Source organism: Pseudorasbora parva, chromosome 10, assembly GCF_024679245.1.
Source record: "Pseudorasbora parva isolate DD20220531a chromosome 10, ASM2467924v1, whole genome shotgun sequence".
Taxonomy (NCBI): Eukaryota; Metazoa; Chordata; class Actinopteri; order Cypriniformes; family Gobionidae; genus Pseudorasbora; species Pseudorasbora parva.
The window spans coordinates 32,439,099-32,458,877 of NC_090181.1; the positions used below are offsets into that span (position 1 = coordinate 32,439,099).

Here is a 19,779-nt window from a genome sequence, read left to right on the forward strand (position 1 = left end):
ATAAGCCAAATACCCTCTTAGATATCAGAGGACAATTTTACATATTGTTTCAACTCATTCAAGGGCACCTTTAAAAAGTGATATCATAATCAACCAAAATGAGTTCATTTCAGCATTTTATTTTTTATTTTATTTCAGGCCCACCGTGTCATGATTTTATCTATTTTTTATTAATATTTTTTTTTGTAAATCCTATGATTTTCTGTACTATAATGCCTTTTTTTTTTATCAGCCAGAATAAATTAAAGGTTGTACAACAAATACAATAATGTCCATTATACTGGTAATTAGAATGAACTAAAAAGATTTAATGGTCATAAACAGAGTTTAAGGCTAAAATATGACCATGTTCTTGACAGGTTCCATGAGTTTCACCTCGATTGTTTGATCCCAACTGAGATTTATATTGCTTAATCACGTGTGAATAGAACACTTTAAGAGCTCTATTTTTAGCATATCTGGTTTACTGAAGTGACGACTGGTTGCTTAAAATAAGTCACCTTGACACTTCCTTTGGCCTTCATGAGAGAGAGAGAGAGAGAGAGAGAGAGAGAGAGAGAGAGAGAGAGAGAGAGAGAGATAGAAGAGAACAGGAAGGGTAAGACGAAAGCCAAGGGGATCCATCTAAAATTAGCTGTTATGAGAACAGCATCTTGATGGAGGAGTTCACAAGGTTCTCCATCTAATCCAATCAATTTAGAACAAAGCCAGAAGTTTCCTCCAAACTAAGCACTCAGTATGAAAGGAGCGAGAAATGTTTGATGTCTGCATCCAAGCACAGCACCAAAAAGTTTGCTGAAACAGACTGTTTCTTCTCTCGCACTGTGTTCGCATGATGTAAGCTTTTATTACCAGAAGCATGAAATGATCAAAAGATTCATGGAGATTATACTCATTGACTTCTAATCCTGTTGTTTTGTGTTATGAGCATCATTTGACCTGAAATGCATTGCTTTTTGGAAAATGTACATTGCATGGCCGACGGGCATTGCCAGAGCAATGTTTTCAGTGGCTAATGCACGCATCCTCTGTGGCCGCAGTGCACCATGGGAGCATTGCATGCTCTGTGTATGTCGCAGTGTTCTTTGTTTGTTTTTGTTGAGTCATAACGTATATAACCCATGGAAATCGAAGACCTAGCTGTCAGAACGACTCGGTTGGATGCATTCATTTCCATGAAACACAGTCATGTAACAACAGTGTTGTTCATTTTTACTGGGGTGCGTTGTTTATATGTGATGCAGCGATGTTGTCTGACGAAATGTTGCCTGTTTAAGAATTGGTCAATGCATTATGTGAGAAAAAAAAGAATACTGTGACCACTAAAAAACATACGAAATTTATTTTTTGTATACACTCCTTATTAGTCTGTCAGCAGCTTTAGGAAATAAAATGGAACTGGTGAGTCCAGACCATCCAGTACATCTATAAAGTGTGAATTAAAAATGTATATAAATATGCCTTTGTAAATCCTGTGTGTGTGTGTGTGTGTGTGTGTGTGTGTGTGTGTGTGTGTGTGTGTGTGTGTGTGTGTGTGTGTGTGTGTGTGTGTGTGTGTGTGTGTGTGTGCGTGTGTGTGTGTGTGTGTGTGTGTGTGTGTGTGTGTGTGTGTGTGTGTGTGTGTGTGTGTGTTTGTGCCCTTATTTACATTGCATTGTGGGGACCAAATGTCCCCATAAGGATAGTAAAACCTGAGATGACCTATCTTTTCAAAATGCTTATAAATCATACAGGATGAGATTTTCTGAGAAAGTAAAAATGCAGAATGTTTCCTGTGATGGGTAGGTTTAGGGGCAGGGGCAGTGTAGGGGATAGAAAATACAGTTTGTATGGTTTAAAAACCATTATGTCTATGGAGAGTCCCCACAAAGATAGTGAACCAGACTCTGTGTGTGTGTGTGCTTTCTGTAATGCATACAATTTGCATGTTTTTATATTCATTTAGCAACAAATTGACACTTAGCTAGGGGGTATGCCCATGAATACAATGCAAACTTTTGTATTAAGGCAGTTTTGTAAAATAACTTTTGGGTCTGTTTGTGACATAATATGAAGCTGTTTTTTTGCACTTATGCCAGATTTATCATATATTTGTTATGAATAACAACTTCCAAATGTTTTCTATGGGTGAAAGATCTGGACTGCAGGCTGGCCATTTCAGTACCCGGATCCTTCTTCTACGCAGCCATGATGTTGTAATTGATGCAGTATGTGGTCTGGCACTATCATGTTGGAAAATGCAAGGTCTTCCCTGAAAGAGACAGCATCTGGATGGCAGCATATGTTGTTCTAGAACTTGATGGTTCAGCATTGATATGTGCCTTTCCAGATGTGTAAGCTGCCCATGCCATACACACTCATGCAACCCTGTACTATCAGAGATGCAGGCTTCTGAACTGAGCCCTGATAACAACTTGGGTTGTCCTTGTCCTCTTTAGTCCGGATGACATTGTGTCCCAGTTTTCCAAAAAGAACTTTAAATTTGGTTTCATCTGACCACAGAACAGTTTTCCACTTTGCCACAGTCCATTTTAAATGAGCCTTGGCCCAGATAAAACGCCTGCGGTTCTGGATCATGTTTAGATATGGCTTATTTTTTGACCTGTAGAGTTTTAGCCGGCAGCAGCTAATGGCCCGGTGGATTGTGTTCACCGACAATGTTTTCTGGAAGTATTCCTGAATCCATGTTGTGATTTCCATTACAGTAGCATTCCTGTATGTGATGCAGTGCCGTCTAAGGGCCCAAAGATCACGGGCATCCAGTATGGTTTTCCAGCCTTGACCCTTATGCACAGAGATTGTTCCAGATTGTCTAAATCGTTGGATGATATTATGCATTGTAGATGATGATAAATTCAAACTCTTTGCAATTTTTCTCTGAGAAACTCCTTTCTGATATTGCTACTATTTTCGCCACAGCATTGGGGGAATTGGTGATCCTCTGCCCATCTTGACTTCTGAGAGACACTACCACTCTGAGAGGCTCTTTTTATACCCAATCATGTTGCCAATTGACCAAATTGGTCAAGTTGCAAATTGGTCCTCCAGCTGTTCCTTATATGTACATTTAACTTTTCCGGCCTCTTATTTCTACCTGTCACAACTTTTTTGGAATGTGTAGCTCTATTGGAATCCAAAATGATCTAATATTTGGCATGACATTTCACAATGTCTTACTTTCAACTAGGGTTTCACGTCAAAGCATGCTTCCCTCCGCCGTGGCTTTCAGCCACTCTCTATTCAGCTTTCAAACTGTGTTTAGCATTTGGTTACGACAGTCAACGCGACGAAACTCTCTCCAAGATTATTCATTGTTTCTGTTATTATGCTTGATCTGTAGATAACGGTCTATGGTTTCTCAAAAAACGATTATCTGCTAGCGTTTATTGCTCTAAATCGTGTTAATTTTTTTTCTGGGTGTCACTTAGATCACAACACTGGACTAGAGATTATATTGCTTTTCACACACAGTAAATGAAATGTTAAACTGTTAAAAGAAACGTCTCAATAAAATATTGCATAGAAACACTATGCATCAATATATCTTCCCTTTGTTTTTTGAATTTCTCAATGCGGACAGAGTGTTGCTTCAAGCGCGTCATCCTGCATACGGGATGCGCGTACGCGCTTTAAACTGCTCTGTATATTAATACCGCTCGTATTACAATACTTTTGCACTACGAAAGATTATTAATAGCCTTTCTTGTTCTGCCCTATCTATAATATGTTGCTGCCTCATTAAACTACATTTACTATAAATTTTAAATAAATGTAATTTCTTAGTAGGCCCTATTTCTTTGAATATATTTACTTGTTTTTCATTAATGTATTTTGTGTAACAATTTACCAGATTTAGAGCTACACTTTTTCACTTTTATGGTTTCCTTTATTTTTTACCCACTAAATGTTTAGATTTTATACAATTGTCATAGATTATATATATATATATATATTAGGGGTGTAACGATATGCGTATTCGTATTGAACCGTTCGGTACGAGGCTTTCGGTTTGGTACGCATTATGTACCGAACGGTTCTTGGTCTAATTAATTAGATTTGGAAAATAAAAAGTATGTAAAATATAATAGTATGCGTTCAACAAGGAAGCCAATAACCAAAACGACATAACAGGCAATGCCCCTGACTAAGAGAGAGTAATTGAGCCCCGTTACAATGTTCCTTTACAAGCCCATTTTAGCCAGTAATTCCTGCTTTGTACTAAAAAACAAAAGCCCAAATAGAGAACCAATTGGCCAAAGCAACAGCGGTTGCTCTGACAACAGACTGCTGGACGTCAAAGACTACACAAAGTTACCTGAATGTAACAGCACATTTCATTAACAATGAATGGTAGCTGAACAGCCACCTTCTTCAGACACGTCCCCTTGAGAGTCACACAAGTGAGGATTTGGCCACAGGGATGACAGAAGCAGTAGTGTGTGAAAAAAGTGTGGAGAGAGCTATTGTAAAGAGCTAATGTCTATTTCTGTAACTACATAGAAGATGAGTAAAGTATAGCTCCATCTTTGTTCAATATAAACAATTTTTAAAAAAAAATTATACTTTGTTAGTTTAAAAAAATAAAAAAGGTAATTTATCTGCCAATTTTTGTATTTTTGCTGTATCTAAAACGTACCGAACCGTACCGTACCGAACCGAACTGTGACACCAGTGTATCGTATCAAACCGAACCGTGAATTTTGTGAACTGTTACACCCCTTATATATATATATATATATATATATATATATATATATATATATATATATATATATATATATATATATATATAAAATATACTGGTTCTAAAAAAAAAATGGTGTCTGTGCATCGCTACTTTCAACATTTGATAAGTTATCTATATTCTATTGTGAATAAAATAAAAGTTTATGAGATTTGTAAATTATTGCATTCCTTTTTTAATCCACAATTTGTACAGTGTCCCAACTTTTTTGGATTCGGTTTTATAAATGTACAGTATTTCCTCTGAGAACTTCAACACTAATGTTACCCCCATGCCTTCTGCAACTGAAGCCAAAGGCTTTTCTTTGAATGTACAATAGATCTGTCCAGTTTATTTTACAACTCACCCCAAATGTGCTCAATCGGGTTGAGGTCCAGACTTTAAGGGGGCCAATCCATCATTTTCAATGTTCCAACAGATTCCTTCTGTCGCAGGTAGTTCCAGAAATAGTTAGAAGATGTTTTGGGTAAAATAAATAAAAATAAATCCAGGCTCAATAAGATGACTCCCAAATGCCCAGTGTTCTAATCATTTTGGGCACCACTGTGTGTATGTGTGTGTGTGTGTGTGTGTGTATACACACACACACACACACACACACACACGCACACACACACACACACACACACACACACACACACACACACACACACACACACACACACACACACACACACACACACACATACACATACACACAATGGTGCCCAAAATTATATATATATAATTGGCTTTTATATATATATATATATATATATATATATATATATATATATATATATATATATATATATATATATATATATATATATATATATATATATATATATATTGCCAGCAGCCATATCACCCTGTAGCCCAAGACTGGTTTCCCACTGAAACTAAGCAGGGCTGAGCCTGGTCAGTACCTGGATGGGAGACCAACTGGGAAAACCAGGTAGCTGCTGGTAGAGGTGTTAGTGAGGCCAGCAGGGGGCGCTCACCCTGTGGTCTGTGTGGGTCCTAACACCCCAGTATAGTGATGGGGACACTCACTGTACTGTCAAAGAGCGCCATCCTTTGGAAGAGACGTTAAACCGAGGTCCGACTCTCTGTGGTCATTCAAAATCCCAGGATGTCCTTCGATAAAGAGTAGGGGTGTAACCCCGGCATCCTGGCCAAATTTGCCCATTGGCCCCTGTCCATCATGGCCCCTAATAATCCCCATATAATGATTGGCTTCATCACTCAGTCTCCTCCCCACCAATCAGCTGGTGTGTGGTGAGCGTTCTGGCGCAATATGGCTGCCGCGCAACATCCATGTGGACATGCTGCACATTGGTGGTGGTTGAGGAGATTCCCCCTTCAATGTAAAGCGCTTTGAGTGCCTAGAAAAGCACTATATAAAAGTAATTATTATTATTATTATTATTATTATTATTATTATTATTATATACCATGAGGAAAATAAGTATTTGAACACCCTGCTATTTTGCAAGTTCTCCCTCTTGGAAATCACGGAGGGGTCTGAAATTGTTATCGTAGGTGCATGTCCACTGTGAGAGACATAATCCAGAAGTCACAATGTATGATTTTGTAACTATTTATTTGTATGATACAGCTGCAAATAAGTATTTGAACACCTGTCTCTCCGCTAGAATTCTGACCCACAAAGACCTGTCAGTCTGCCTTTAAAATGTCCACCACCACCCCATTTATTATCCTAAATTAGATGCACCTGTTTGAGGTTGTTAGCTGCATAAATACACCTGTCCACTCCATACAATCAGTAAGAATCCAACTATGAACATGGCCAAGACCAAAGAGCTGTCCAAAGACACTAGAGACAAAATTGTACACCTCCACAAGGCTGGAAAGGGCTATGGGGAAATTGCCAAGCAGCTTGGTGAAAAAAGGTCCACTGCTGGAGCAATCATTAGAAAATGGAAGAAGTGGAAATGGCTCCATGCAAGATCTCACTTTGTGGGGTCTCAACGATCCTAAGAAAGGGGACAAATCAGCTCAAAAATACACGGAGGAGCTGGTCAATGACCTGTAAAGAGCTGGGACCACCGATGACAATTTTTATCTGTGGGAAGGGTAGAAATGTCCTCATGTCACCTTTACAGCCTGGAATATGACGTGTGTCAATGAGAGCTGCCGTTTTTGCTATCCTCGAGATGTCTTGTTTACCTGCAGTCCTGATGATTCGCACCGTCAGTTCCGCCTGACAATGCACATGTTCGGACATATGCAAATTTTGGGGCCCTGCATATAAATGATCCCCAACGATTCCATCACGGTTGGCCTTATGTTGAGAATCACTTATTTTTCCGTGGTGTTTTTGATTCACGAGATTTACATATAAAGGAGGAGCTAATGGTGTTTGAGACTCACAGTATGTGATGTCCATGTTCTATTATTTCACTATGGCAATGTTAATAAAAATGTTCATTCTAGGGCATCTTTAATGGTGTCAAGAACTGTCTTTTTTAATTTTTCTATACTGTTGTCTGAGGTCAACTAATGACATTTGTGTGATAAGATTTGCATATTTAATAAGCTTCTGCTTCCCTGTCAGTTCACATTAGGGAGGGATTGTTTTGAAAGCGACAACCGGGATGATTTTCTCATAGGGCTCATAAACATCTTTATCAAACAAACACAATGATTTATTTCTCATCCACCTGCAATTGATTGAAATATTATTTTTGTATTTCTTGTCCCGCCCAATCGGTGGATAAAAGCACGAACTACGCATACACACACACGCACGTGTGCATGCGCGCCCTTCAAATATCAAGTAAAGAGAGTGAACCACGTAGATCAAGAAAGGAATGTTATTTCACTATTTAAGATTCATCGGCCTGCTGACAGGAAAACTTAAAGGGGGGTGAAACACTCAGTTTCAGTCAATCTCATGTCAATCTTGAGTACTTATAGAGTAGTATTGCATCCTTCATATCTCCCAAAAGTCTTTAGTTTTATTATATTTATAAAAGAAATATAGGCTGTACCGAGTCTTTCCGGAAAAAACGAGCGCCTGGAGGCGTATCGTGTGGGCGGAGCTAAATAATGACGAATGCGCAAAGCGGTGACGTCCTCAAGCCAAGCGTGGAGAAACTCATGGCTATCGATTCTCAGCTGATAGATATATGATCCAGAATCATTCGGAGGCTGAAATAAATTGAACAGGAGAAACAGCAACAGCAGGACGTCCGTCTCTGTGGTATGTACTGTATTTAGTGGCATGTCAACAATTGTGTGTCTTTACTCGCAGTTTATGAGGACATGATTCGGTTTATGGACTATTGTATGCGACTAAACCTTAGCAGTAGCAAGCAAAACGGTTTTGCACGTCAGACTAGTGTAACGTTACAGATAGAACAACAATGGAGTAACCGTTAGCGCATTTGAATGACGAAGCACGCGATCGTGTCGTTTACTGATGTTTACTCACGCGACGATAGCCAACAGCACAGACATTTGAAGCAGTTTTACTCACCGGCTGCTTCCAAAGCAGGACCGAACCTTTATCGCTGGGACCGCTCTGTAAAAACACACTTCTTTGGTATGATTTGGTAAAGTCCTGACAGCAGTGAATGGTGGAGATCCACTTTGCGACACGATTGAAGCGATGTTGTGAAGCTTCCCGTCATTTCTGCGTTCAAATCGGGTCAAATGCAGCGCTGCCTTCCCGGAATGCTGTGCTGAAGCGTTGAAGTCGCTTATTGTCATGTCACATAGGAATAAAGTGGAGCGCGGCGCCTGGATCGACTGGATCTGCACCTGAGAGAGTGTTTATGGGCGTGCATTTCCTCTCTCGCTCTAGTCACACGCGCGCGCGCACCCTACCAGGAGAAGAGCCCGTACGGCCCATACAAGGACCTTCCGCTCTTATTAGCGTCAAGCCGAGCCATACTCGGAAAACTCTCCGAAAAAACTCTCCGAAACTTGTGAGAAACCGGAAGGAGTATTTTTGACACAGAAACATCAACCGTCCAACATTAGTTTTTGAAACTTTGTCTATGTTTAGGATGGGAATCCAAGTCTTTAACAGTGTAAAATGCTCAGTATGCGTGAAACAGCATTTCACCCTCCCCCCCCCCCCCCTTTAATATTACATAAACCTATAATATTACATGTTTGAGTCTGATCCCAAATCGCAATTAACCAACAAATAAAGGATTCTTCAGCCTGATACAGCATATGTTCTGTTAATCGCGTACACATAATCAAAATGATCTGTAATAATGCAATACTATCACATATAAAAAACATGTTTTACTCACGTAAGTGTGTTGCGCCATTCCTGTAAGATTCAATATAGAAGGCATTGTGTTTTAATCTCTGCAAATCCAGCATCTACCTGAGACTTTTTTACAAACGATTTCGCAGTGAAATGAACGATGACGTCAAGATGTGGCACATTCTGAAATTGATCGTTTTCTGGCCTTGATGTCTATAAAATCTTTTCTTTGACTAACAAGGCAGTTTTCAGCTCTGAAACGTACAGGCTATTCTTATATTACCATGACCTTTTATATATCAAAAGCTCAAGGGAAAGTTGATTTCTCAATTCATCACCCCTTTAAAAGTTTTTTGTAGAATGACTTTACAGTACGATACCGTTCACACATCAGCACCAAAATCACAGTAAATTCTGTGATGTCTTTAAACTTTGCGCTGCTGTCTGCATTCACCCACATCAATATTCCATTTTACAACAATTTTGATATCTGAGTGACAGGCGAAAGGGGACGATCAAACTGAAAGCGTTTTGCTCTTAAAAACACGAGACGCGGATAATAGTATCCAACTGCAGAGCTACAATGCTGATGAATGGAAATGAAGGCTGGGCCTCGAGTGTGACATGTTAAAAAGGTACATAATAATGTATATTAAAGCATTTTTGGTTTCCGTGGTTTCTATGGATGTAAAACTGGAAATCGAGGGTAATGCAGATATGTCATCATTGACAGGACCCTGGTTAAAATGGCTGATTTCTCTAGGTTTAAACATTGTTGGAATCATTTGGGATAAGTACACAGGCCAACAAAACATTTTTCTAGTGATTTTTGGACATTTTAATCCTAAAATCTTACATAGTGTGCCTTTGTAAATGTCATTCCTAAACTCTGTTACACATCAGTATCTTGTTAAACTAAAATGTGAGTTTTTAAAGTTGTTGCATGCAGTGCATAAAGAATTTAACAGGACACGTGGGAGCTCATTTAACGTCGTCATTAGATTACGGGAATCTTCTCAACTGAGGATAATTGTGTAATACTCACATGAGGGTCAGTGCACTCTAAATCCCATAATCCACCAAACTCCATTACAGAAGTGTGTTATTAGAGGAGAACCCGTCGACATTTCCCTCTGAATGCATTAAAGAGGCTTTATTGGAATGCATTGTGGTCGTTCAGATATGCTGTTCCTCAGACAGTTCTCCATGGCTGAAATGTTTGTAATGAAGTCTCGTTTTTCAGGATTTGTACTGCTGAAACGAAGGGTTGGTGTGGCCATTGACGACCATTTTACACTGTCTTAGTAATGATCCTTTAATGAAGTTGAATGAAGTTACATGCAAGATTGTGACCGATGATCAATAGTTCACACTCCTATTGGGATGCAATTAACCCGATCCCCTGAGACACCCCAAAGGGCAAATGCTTTATCCTGTTGTTGTGAAGGGCTAACGAAGATGAAAAAAGTGCATATAGATGGTAAGATCCTTGTTAAAACTATGTGGATAAAACAGAACTATAGGACTATACTGTATACTAAAAAGACATTTTCATGATTTTGTAAAGTGCTCCCAAACACTGAAGGACTAACATTAACACTGACACTAACATTATAAGCCTCAAAAGCACATGAATTTAGACTGCATTACAGTGCCACTATTATGCTTTTTCAGATATTACCTTTCATGAGGTGAGTAAGTAACATAGCCTTTTGTGAATGTAAAGGGTCTGCAAAGTTTCAAAGATCAAAGTGCTGGAGAAATAAAGTTATTGTCTCCCAAAAGAAAGAGCCTATTCTGAACTGCCTGAAATGAGTTTTCAGTAATTGCAGTCTCACTTTCTGCACAAACCTATGTATGTTTGTATCAAATTTGTATAATTCCATCCTATATCCCATGCCTGTGAACAATGTCCCCTCTGACCTACCCTCCAACACTGTAGATGTAGCTGATGCCTGGGGCCTATACCATGAAGCCAGTTTAGCTTCAGTTTATGCTTAGTTTGTACCAATCCTGGGTTTTAGGTACCATTAAAGTGGTTTGGCTTTTTGGATCTCCATAGGAACTAGGCTCCAGGGCTAACCTGCTCAAGGGCAGGTTATGTTCTGGTTAAGTGATCTAAAGTTAAAATTTGACCACTCAATTGTGAGCAAAGTGACACACCTCTGATGCAATAAAGTCACTCCCCCTGTTTCTACTCCAAATTAAAGGTCACTACATAGCAAATGGTTTTTAAAGACTGGGTTTTAATAATGCTTATTTATAATAATAATAATTTTGAATGATTTAGATACCATTTATGTAACTATTACCCATAATCAATCACACATATAATTTTAGTTAATCAATCATTAATAGGCACTTTGTTCAAATTGATACAGTAAATAGCCTATATAAACGTCACACAAATAGGCGTTAAAATCAATAATAAATAAAGCTACACAAATGACTACATGTGAGCTTAAATGTTTAATTCTCTAGATATCAACTAAACTAATTTCATAACTCAACATAATTTAAATCATGTAATAATCTGCAGAGTCTCACTAATCGGCATCAGTTTCACTGATCCACAGTATGTGATTGGCCGGTAACTACTGATAGACTCAGACAGCTAAACTCAGAATCAAAGCCTGAGTTGACAGAGACCAACATATAGGACCAACAAAGCCTGAATAGATTGGTTTGGTTTTGTCAACTTGAAAAAACTAATCTTGTAACCCTGAGTTTGTTAAATGGATAGTTCACCCAAAAATGAAGATTCTGTCATCATTTGCTCAACCTCATGTTGTCCCAAACCTGCATGAGTTTCTTTCTTCTGCTGACCACAAAAGAAGATATTTGGAAGAATGTTTGTAACCAAGCAGATAGAACAACCATTCACTACCATAGTATTTTTCCCTACTATGGTAGTGAATGGTTGTTCTATCTGCTTTGTTGCTTTGAATTACCAGCATGGTCCAGGCCCCTGGAAGAGTTTGGTTTGTGTTGTTGACTTCAAGAAGATGCTGTTTGCTGCGCTGCGTAAGCAAATCCACTTTATACAAAGGTTGATGACTTGCACTCAAATGATACAGAAAAAAACAACAACTCCATTGTTAATATTCATATCACTGTGTTTTTACAAATTAAGAAGATACCTCCAGATGTGAAAATCAGATATGGTAATGGCCGTTTCATTTCTAACACACACTGGAAGCAGTAGACTAATCACAATAGACTTAGCCATCTGACGAATCAGAGCAGAATAGGCTCTTGTATACCTTTAAAAAGCTTCCTAGTTTTGTTTTAGAGGTCTCCTACAACAGGTGTACATCCATCAAAGGTCAGAAAACACTTTCATTTTCCCATAATATACATTGTTGCATCACCTCATCTCAGTCTGAAAACGACTCAACGACTCAAATATTCAGTCTCTCTAAGCTCTGCTTTTCCAACGGCCAAGTCTGTTGTGATTGGTCAACCTTCTAACCAAAACTAAACACCCTGAGGTTTTCTCAGTCCTTAGCAGTTGTACACACTATAAAAACAGTAACATTGTAGTTGATATTACCATATCAATCCGAGCGCAAGTCAGATGATGAAACATAAGAATAACTTTCTTCTGCGCTTCTGGCTAGACTTCCATCTTGTGCAATCAAACCGCTGCAAATGATCCAGAACGCTGCGGCACGCCTTGTATTCAATGAGCCCAAAATGGCTCATGTCACACCTCTACTCATCTCTCTGCATTGGCTACCACTCGCTGCCCGGATCAAATTCAAAGCTCTGACTCTTGCTTATGGATCTTCCACAAGCTCAGCACCCGCATACTTTGACTCACTCCTACAAGTTTACACCCCCACCAGAAGCCTTCGCTCCGCATCACAGAGAGGCATGGAATCCCTCTCCAGGACTTTTTCTTTCATTCCTGGTTGGTAGAACGATCTTCCGTCCTCCATACTCACGACAGAATCACTCGTTTCATTCAAAAGACAGGTAAAAACTCGTCTCTTCCATGAGCACTTAATCTTACATTAAAATAAATAAATAAATAAATAAATAAATTCCCTCTATTTCTCTTTTCTTCTTCCCTTTTCTAGTTTTTGCTATTTGGGGCACTTGTTGCGTTTCTTTGCCTCTTCTTGACGGATCGCTTCCTGTACTTCTGAGTTGTAAGTCGCTTTGGATAAAAGTGTCTGCTAAATGAATAAATGTAAATATAGTTATTCAACCCACACCTCCACCATAAGGACGACTTGAGCAGGATGTTTCTCAGTGATATGCTGCTCAGTTTGAGGAACATTATGAGATGTTGCAACTGTAATTTCCTAAGTGTATGTCGATCCACTGTATCATTAACTGTATCAATAACAGTGCATATGTTAAACTGAGATCTAATGTGTAACATTGACTGCTGTAACATTACATTTTGTAAAACATATCTTGCTCCTTCCTTTATCTTTATTAAAAGTTGTAAGAATGACAGACAATCTGTGGGTTCTGTCCCATTTTTAATGGATACGCGCTTTTGACCTTTGAACAGAACAAAAGGTTATACTGACGTCTTTAGCGGGGGTAATTTTAACTTCTGACTTTTGAAATTTGCTTTCATAGCGTTTTCTCAACATGTACACAACACAAACCAACTACAGTGTTTGAGGGCGAGTCAAAGTAGGTGTTGTTCGCAGGCAACCAATGAAGACGATAGGCTGGCATTATGCAAATTTGTTATATTGTTACATACGAATGTTACGGAAGTAAGACTGGAATTACCGATGACTCGTTTCCACAGTATAGATTCAGAATCTGTTCTTTCTTTTGGGAGACAATAAAATAGCATAATAGAGGCAATTTAACTTGATTTTCCTATAAGGGTAGAAATGTACTCTATTGTGTATTATTTTTGTATATTTATATTTCAAAACCCTGAATCCTAAGTATTACACTTTTGTGCATACATGCTTTTATGCTTTTCAGGACCTGAGTAATAACCAGAAAATCATTAGGGGTGGGACTTTTGACTTGGGCTAATAAGGTTGAAAAGATTATATTCACGAGCTGAACGACATTAACAGAGTGGGAAGCTCAGGATTTTCTCGAAGACGAGATGTTTACAAGTTAGGGGCGTGTCAGGGAGAAACGTGGAGGAATACCACAATTTTTTTTGTGTGTATTTAGCAGTGACATTGGATGTTTTATTTACAACAAAATAAGCTAATTTTCGACAAAAAATATAATAGCAGTGTAATATACTGTAACAATGACAATAAAGTTTACAGTGACTTGATAAATTAATTAAAAACATTAAACACCTGGTCGCCATTTTTTGTTCTTCTTTTTCTGGAAGTAGAGTTTAAAAACCTTGCTGTAGTTGAGTAGTTAATTAAGAGACGGTACACCGTCATCTTGCTCATGAAAGTCACTTTTGCTTTTTTATTTACAACAAAATAAGCTCATTTTAAAATATAATGTCATTGTAATATAACCAGTGTTGCCACTGTTATACTTTGAAAAAGTAATCTGATTACGGACTACTCCTTTAAAAAATAACTCAGTTACTTTATAGATTACTTGCTTTTAAAAGTAACTAAGATTACAAGTTACTTTATTAGTTACATTCAGCAGTTGCCGACAACACCCCTGCCGCCTCAACATAGAAATGAAAACCGTTTTGCCAACACTCATTTTTTTGGAAGTGCATTTTTTACCAGTAACATCAACAATGTATCTTCTGACATTTTAAGTTGAAATTAAAAATATTTCCTGAAAAAATACTCTCCCTGAGACACAAGAAGAAAGTAAGAAATTAAAAAAATATATCTTTTTGCTAAGGAAAATGACTAAGATAGTAACTCACAGTGACTTGTATAAATTACTTTAATCTGATTACTGGTTTGGAAATAGTAACGCGTTAGATTACTCGTTACTGAAAAAACTGAATATCACTGAATATAACAATATCATAGCTTACTTAATGATAAACTTTATAGTGATTTCATAAATTAATTAAAAACATTAAACAGCAAAACACACCTGGTGTACATTCTAGAGTTTGTGTTCTTATAAGAGAAGGTACACCAACATCTCGCTCCTACGAAAGTAACTGACGTTGTAAACACGTCTTCCCACCTCGTACATACGAACTTCCCAGGAGGCCTTGAACGCACCATAATTAATCACCAAGCAAAATCACCCAAAAACCTTAGCAACCACCTAGCGAGGCACTTAAAAACATCCAGAACACCTTGGCAACCACCAACAACATTCCAGCATCATGTTGGTAAATTTTGCAAGAGCAAACAATAGGATTTTCTTCAGTTACATTCTAGCTAATTTATTGTCTTGAAAACTAAAAGCAATATATAAAAACCAAAGTTTGTGTATTTATTATATATTGATTCATTTTAAAAGGCATCTGTTAAGGCATTATCTAAACATTTACTCCCGTTGCTTTCCTGCACCGGTCTGTTTCTCCGAAACATCCATCAGTTCCGCGTCTCTCTGGAGACTTTAGAATTGATGAGATGTGCAATAACGTGCCATGGTTTAATAATCCTGGCTAGCCCAATGTTGCTGAGATAAATTCCCAGAGCATTGTGGGAGGAGATCAGCCAGCAACCCTAATATAATTTCAATGCAAAACCCCGCTTTAAAATCCACACAAATTGGTCCTGACCAGCTGTTGAGAGATCCTTTGGGTGAATGTTCGCATAAGTTAATGTGCAGTTTCCTGACAGGTACATGAGAACATCACATATACCGATGAAGACGTGACAGGCAGAACTGGTTCCCAGGATGTTCTGGTGTCAAGGAAACGCCTTCTGTGGGATTTACGGTTAAGTGCTTCCCGGTTCTCTACATTAACCAGAAGCCTATGTCCATATGGTGATGTGCCAAACTCCCAGTGCAGAGTCACATGACCATGTGATGATGGATGCTGGAAAAAGGGTTCATAAATTCTATCAGGTGATTTGTACTGGAATTAATACGATTTGATAATTTTTTTGGGCTTCGGTTTTAAAAAATGTATTGATTTTGGTTTGTGAAATCAATACAAAAAATTGGGCTTATATATGAGGAATATATCTTAACACATTCTTCTTGTAGAGCATTATATACTATAAGTTATATATTTAATTGTTAGATGACGAGGATTAAGATTATGATATATATATATATATATATATATATATATATATATATATATATATATATATATATATATATATATATATATATATATATATATATATAATTATTATTATTATTAATTTATTTATTTATTTATTTATTTATTTATTTATTTATTTATTTATTTATTTATTTATTTATTTATTTATTTATTTATTTATTTATTTATTTATTTATTTAACCATGAGTTCCCAGAATGATTGCTGTGGAGTAAAATGTGTTGCATCCTTGGGACAGTGGTTCAAAATAGTGACAGTTACTCTCAAACAGAAATAAATATTATTACAAAATATGGAAATAATATTTATTTCATTCCAATTTTATTAATTTTGAACCATGTCTTTGGCTAATTATTGAAAATATGAATTTTGAAAAAAAAAATGAATTTTGAAACAGGATTATATATGGATATTTTTATTTTTAATGCCAATTGATTATATGTTCCCCAATCAATCAGCCCTTTGACCACTGTAAAAAAAAAATGTTGGTTTAACTTAAAAAAGTAAGTAACCTGGTTGCCTTAAAATTTTGAGTTTATTGAAATACAATGAAATGAGTTGATACAATGAAAGAAATTGGTTTAATAAATAGAAACTCAAAATATTATTGTATCTGAACCACATAGAACATTTGACAAATCATGAAAATAACAATATTTGGCATGTTTCACTGCGTCATCAGAAATAAAACACACATTTACCCAATATGCTTACAAAATCTTTTAATAATATTTAAATAAAGTTTGTCGATTCTCAAAATGTATTAACTCAATTTTTTTATTTCAATGAACTAAAATTTTAAGGCAGCCAGGTTACTTATTTTTTAAATAATTTTTACAGTGTAGTAATTTAATCTTGAAATATTAAATCGTATTAGTTTTTCATTTGTCTTGTTTCTCCTTGCTTAGAGGAAAGGGTATTTAAAAAGTGGCACAGCCTACCTCACAGTTATAGTTCACAATTCACCCCTTGAGTTTGCGCATGCAATCTTTGTTACTTTGTTAAATACCTTTATGCTACAACACTGTATGTGGGAAATGTTTAGGGGAAAAAAGATATTTCAAAATGTTTGGAGAACATTGCGGCAGTCCAATTCAGAATCCAATTCTCGTCTGACAACTTAATCATTTCAGAGATCTGAGACGGTAGTCTGGGAGAATGAAAGGGAACGGAGTTAAACTAATGCTGCTCATGAAGATGTCTCGTCTGGACTACCACCACACTTGTCTTGTGGGAGGAGGTGTCCATAATAACCAACTCTGAGTTCTGTCCTGTTCCAGCCGACTTGAAAATCTCTTTTGATATTTTAGTCATAATACATTTTCCAATCTGCATTTTTTTTCTTTGCTCAAATCTTTTTATCTTCCTTGTGTCACCCTTTGCCTAGGTTCTTTTTTGATCTTTTTGCATTGCCTGTTCCAAACATTAATGAACTATGTATTTCCAAAGAAATTGTGATGTAGTATTCATTCAGTCCAGATGCTACCCATCGCTAATAGGAAGTCTCATTCATCTGATTCATGGGATTATGATGCAAACATTTCATTTAGCACATTTACTCTCTTTTTTACAGTTTTTCTCGATTGCTTAAACACTATAACCAGGCTTTTGAACTAAAATTTCAAAACCATAACGCCATTTATCAAAAAGCACACCCATTTCACTAAACTATAAACACTATTCCCTGTTTTGACACATGAGTCAGATTTGTTGAACTGTCACTGCAAAACTCTACACACAAATCCCTTAATTTCCCATTGCCTAGACCATGTGGTCATTTAGAAAGCACTAGCATTCAATATTGTTCACTCAAGTCAGCATAGTTTCAGCTCAATTAGCACACAATTACCCAGGTGAAAACACTAAGAGTCAAAATTGAACACACATCAATCAGAACTTTCAAGATACATAAAAGTGCCAGAGTCAGTTCATTTGAGATTTGGAACAATGGATCCTCAAAGAAATGAAGGAAGAGGTCGAGGAGGGAGAGGAAGAGGACGCCCTAACGAAACAAAAATATATTGCAGTATATTGGAAAATATCATGTAATACATTAGGCAATATATTCACATATATGGGATTTAATATTTATATTCTCCAATATATTACAATATATGAAAGCGGCAATCATTTGTATATTTTGCAATATATTACAGGACTATATAATATATTGTATTATACCATCAATATATTATTCCATGTATTTAATATATATTTTAATATATTTCAAAATAGTATATTGGTAAATATATTTTCCTTTCGTAAGGGCGTGGGTGGTGAAGGAGGAGGAAGAGGACATGGTGAAGGAGGAGGAGGAGGAGGAGGAGGAGGAGGAGGAGGAGGAGGAGGAGGAGGAGGAGGAGGAGGAGGAGGAGGAGGAGGAGGAGGAGGAGGAAGACAAGCAGTCTCGGATGAAATTAGAGCCAGTTTAGTTGATTATACGAGAGAAGTGCCAATCATATCCATATTTCACATTTTATCATAAGTGTGGGGACATGCACTGGTCTTGGTCTTGACTCGGTCTCGGCCCTTCAAAGTCTTGGTCTTGTCTTGGTCTCGGTTTAGGTGGTCTTGACTACAACACTAGTGGAAAGTGTATGATCGAGAACCTTATATGCTTGTTCACCTCGTCCAGGCCATGTGTCAGTAGATGCGTGCCAGGGGTGGATCAGGCATGCAAGAGGATTTTACCCCCGCTGCCAGGCTAGGGCTAATATAGCCTGTGATGTGGATGAGATTCTCTGGCCTGACCCAGACCAAAGAAGCGAGGCTGAGGCGGAATACATTTTTTTGTTTTTGTTTTTTTTGTACTGTGTAGTATGAATGAATGAATAAAAATGTGCCAATGTATCCATTGGTTGTGTCTTTTGTTCATCATGTGAAAAGGTTTGAGAGGAGGGGAACCACAAGTAACATAACTTACCAGTTTTGGAAATGTTGTTTTGAATTTATTGCACCAGTGTGTTAGACTATGTTGTAGTGTGTGTGATTTTGAGGGATTGTGTGTCTTGTCTGAGGGCAGAGTTTGGTTTTTCAGCAAGAGTGAATGGTTTTGAGTGTAGAGCTTCATTTTGACCTGAAAATAGGTTGTTTGGGAAACTGGGTGAGACGTTATGGATTTGTGTTTATAGTTTTGAGAATATGAGGCATAGTTTCAAGAAATGTGTTTAAGCAATCGAGAAAAACTGTAACACATTATGAGATATCATCCATCCAATATTCATCCCTCCATCAATCTAAACAAACTACTAGATTGAAAACTAACAAACAAAGTTACTATATAAATTCCAAAAAGCATTAAAAAAGGTATGCAAAAAATACAATGAACTTAAAAAAAGTGAATTGTATTAGAATGGATGGATGGATGGATGGATGGATGGATGGATGGATGGATGGATGGATGGATGGATGGATGGATGGATGGATGGATGGATAGATAGATAGATAGATAGATAGATAGATAGATAGATAGATAGATAGATAGATAGATAGATAGATAGATAGATAGATAGATAGATAGATAGATAGATAGATAGATAGATAGATAGATAGATGTGAAGACCACCGATATATATAATATGTCATTGCATTTTGCTTTTTCTCTTTTAAGCTGTGCAAACTGCAATGTGACTAGG

General features: G+C 37.2%; 1 protein-coding gene and 1 pseudogene across 2 annotated transcripts in view; both read left to right on the plus strand.

The window, feature by feature from the left end:
• The window catches only part of smyd3 (SET and MYND domain containing 3), a 286,640-nt gene that overhangs the window by 149,849 nt on the left and 117,012 nt on the right, over positions 1-19,779 (plus strand). The window lies entirely within an intron of this gene.
• Positions 5,578-5,694, plus strand: LOC137091705 (5S ribosomal RNA; annotated as a pseudogene).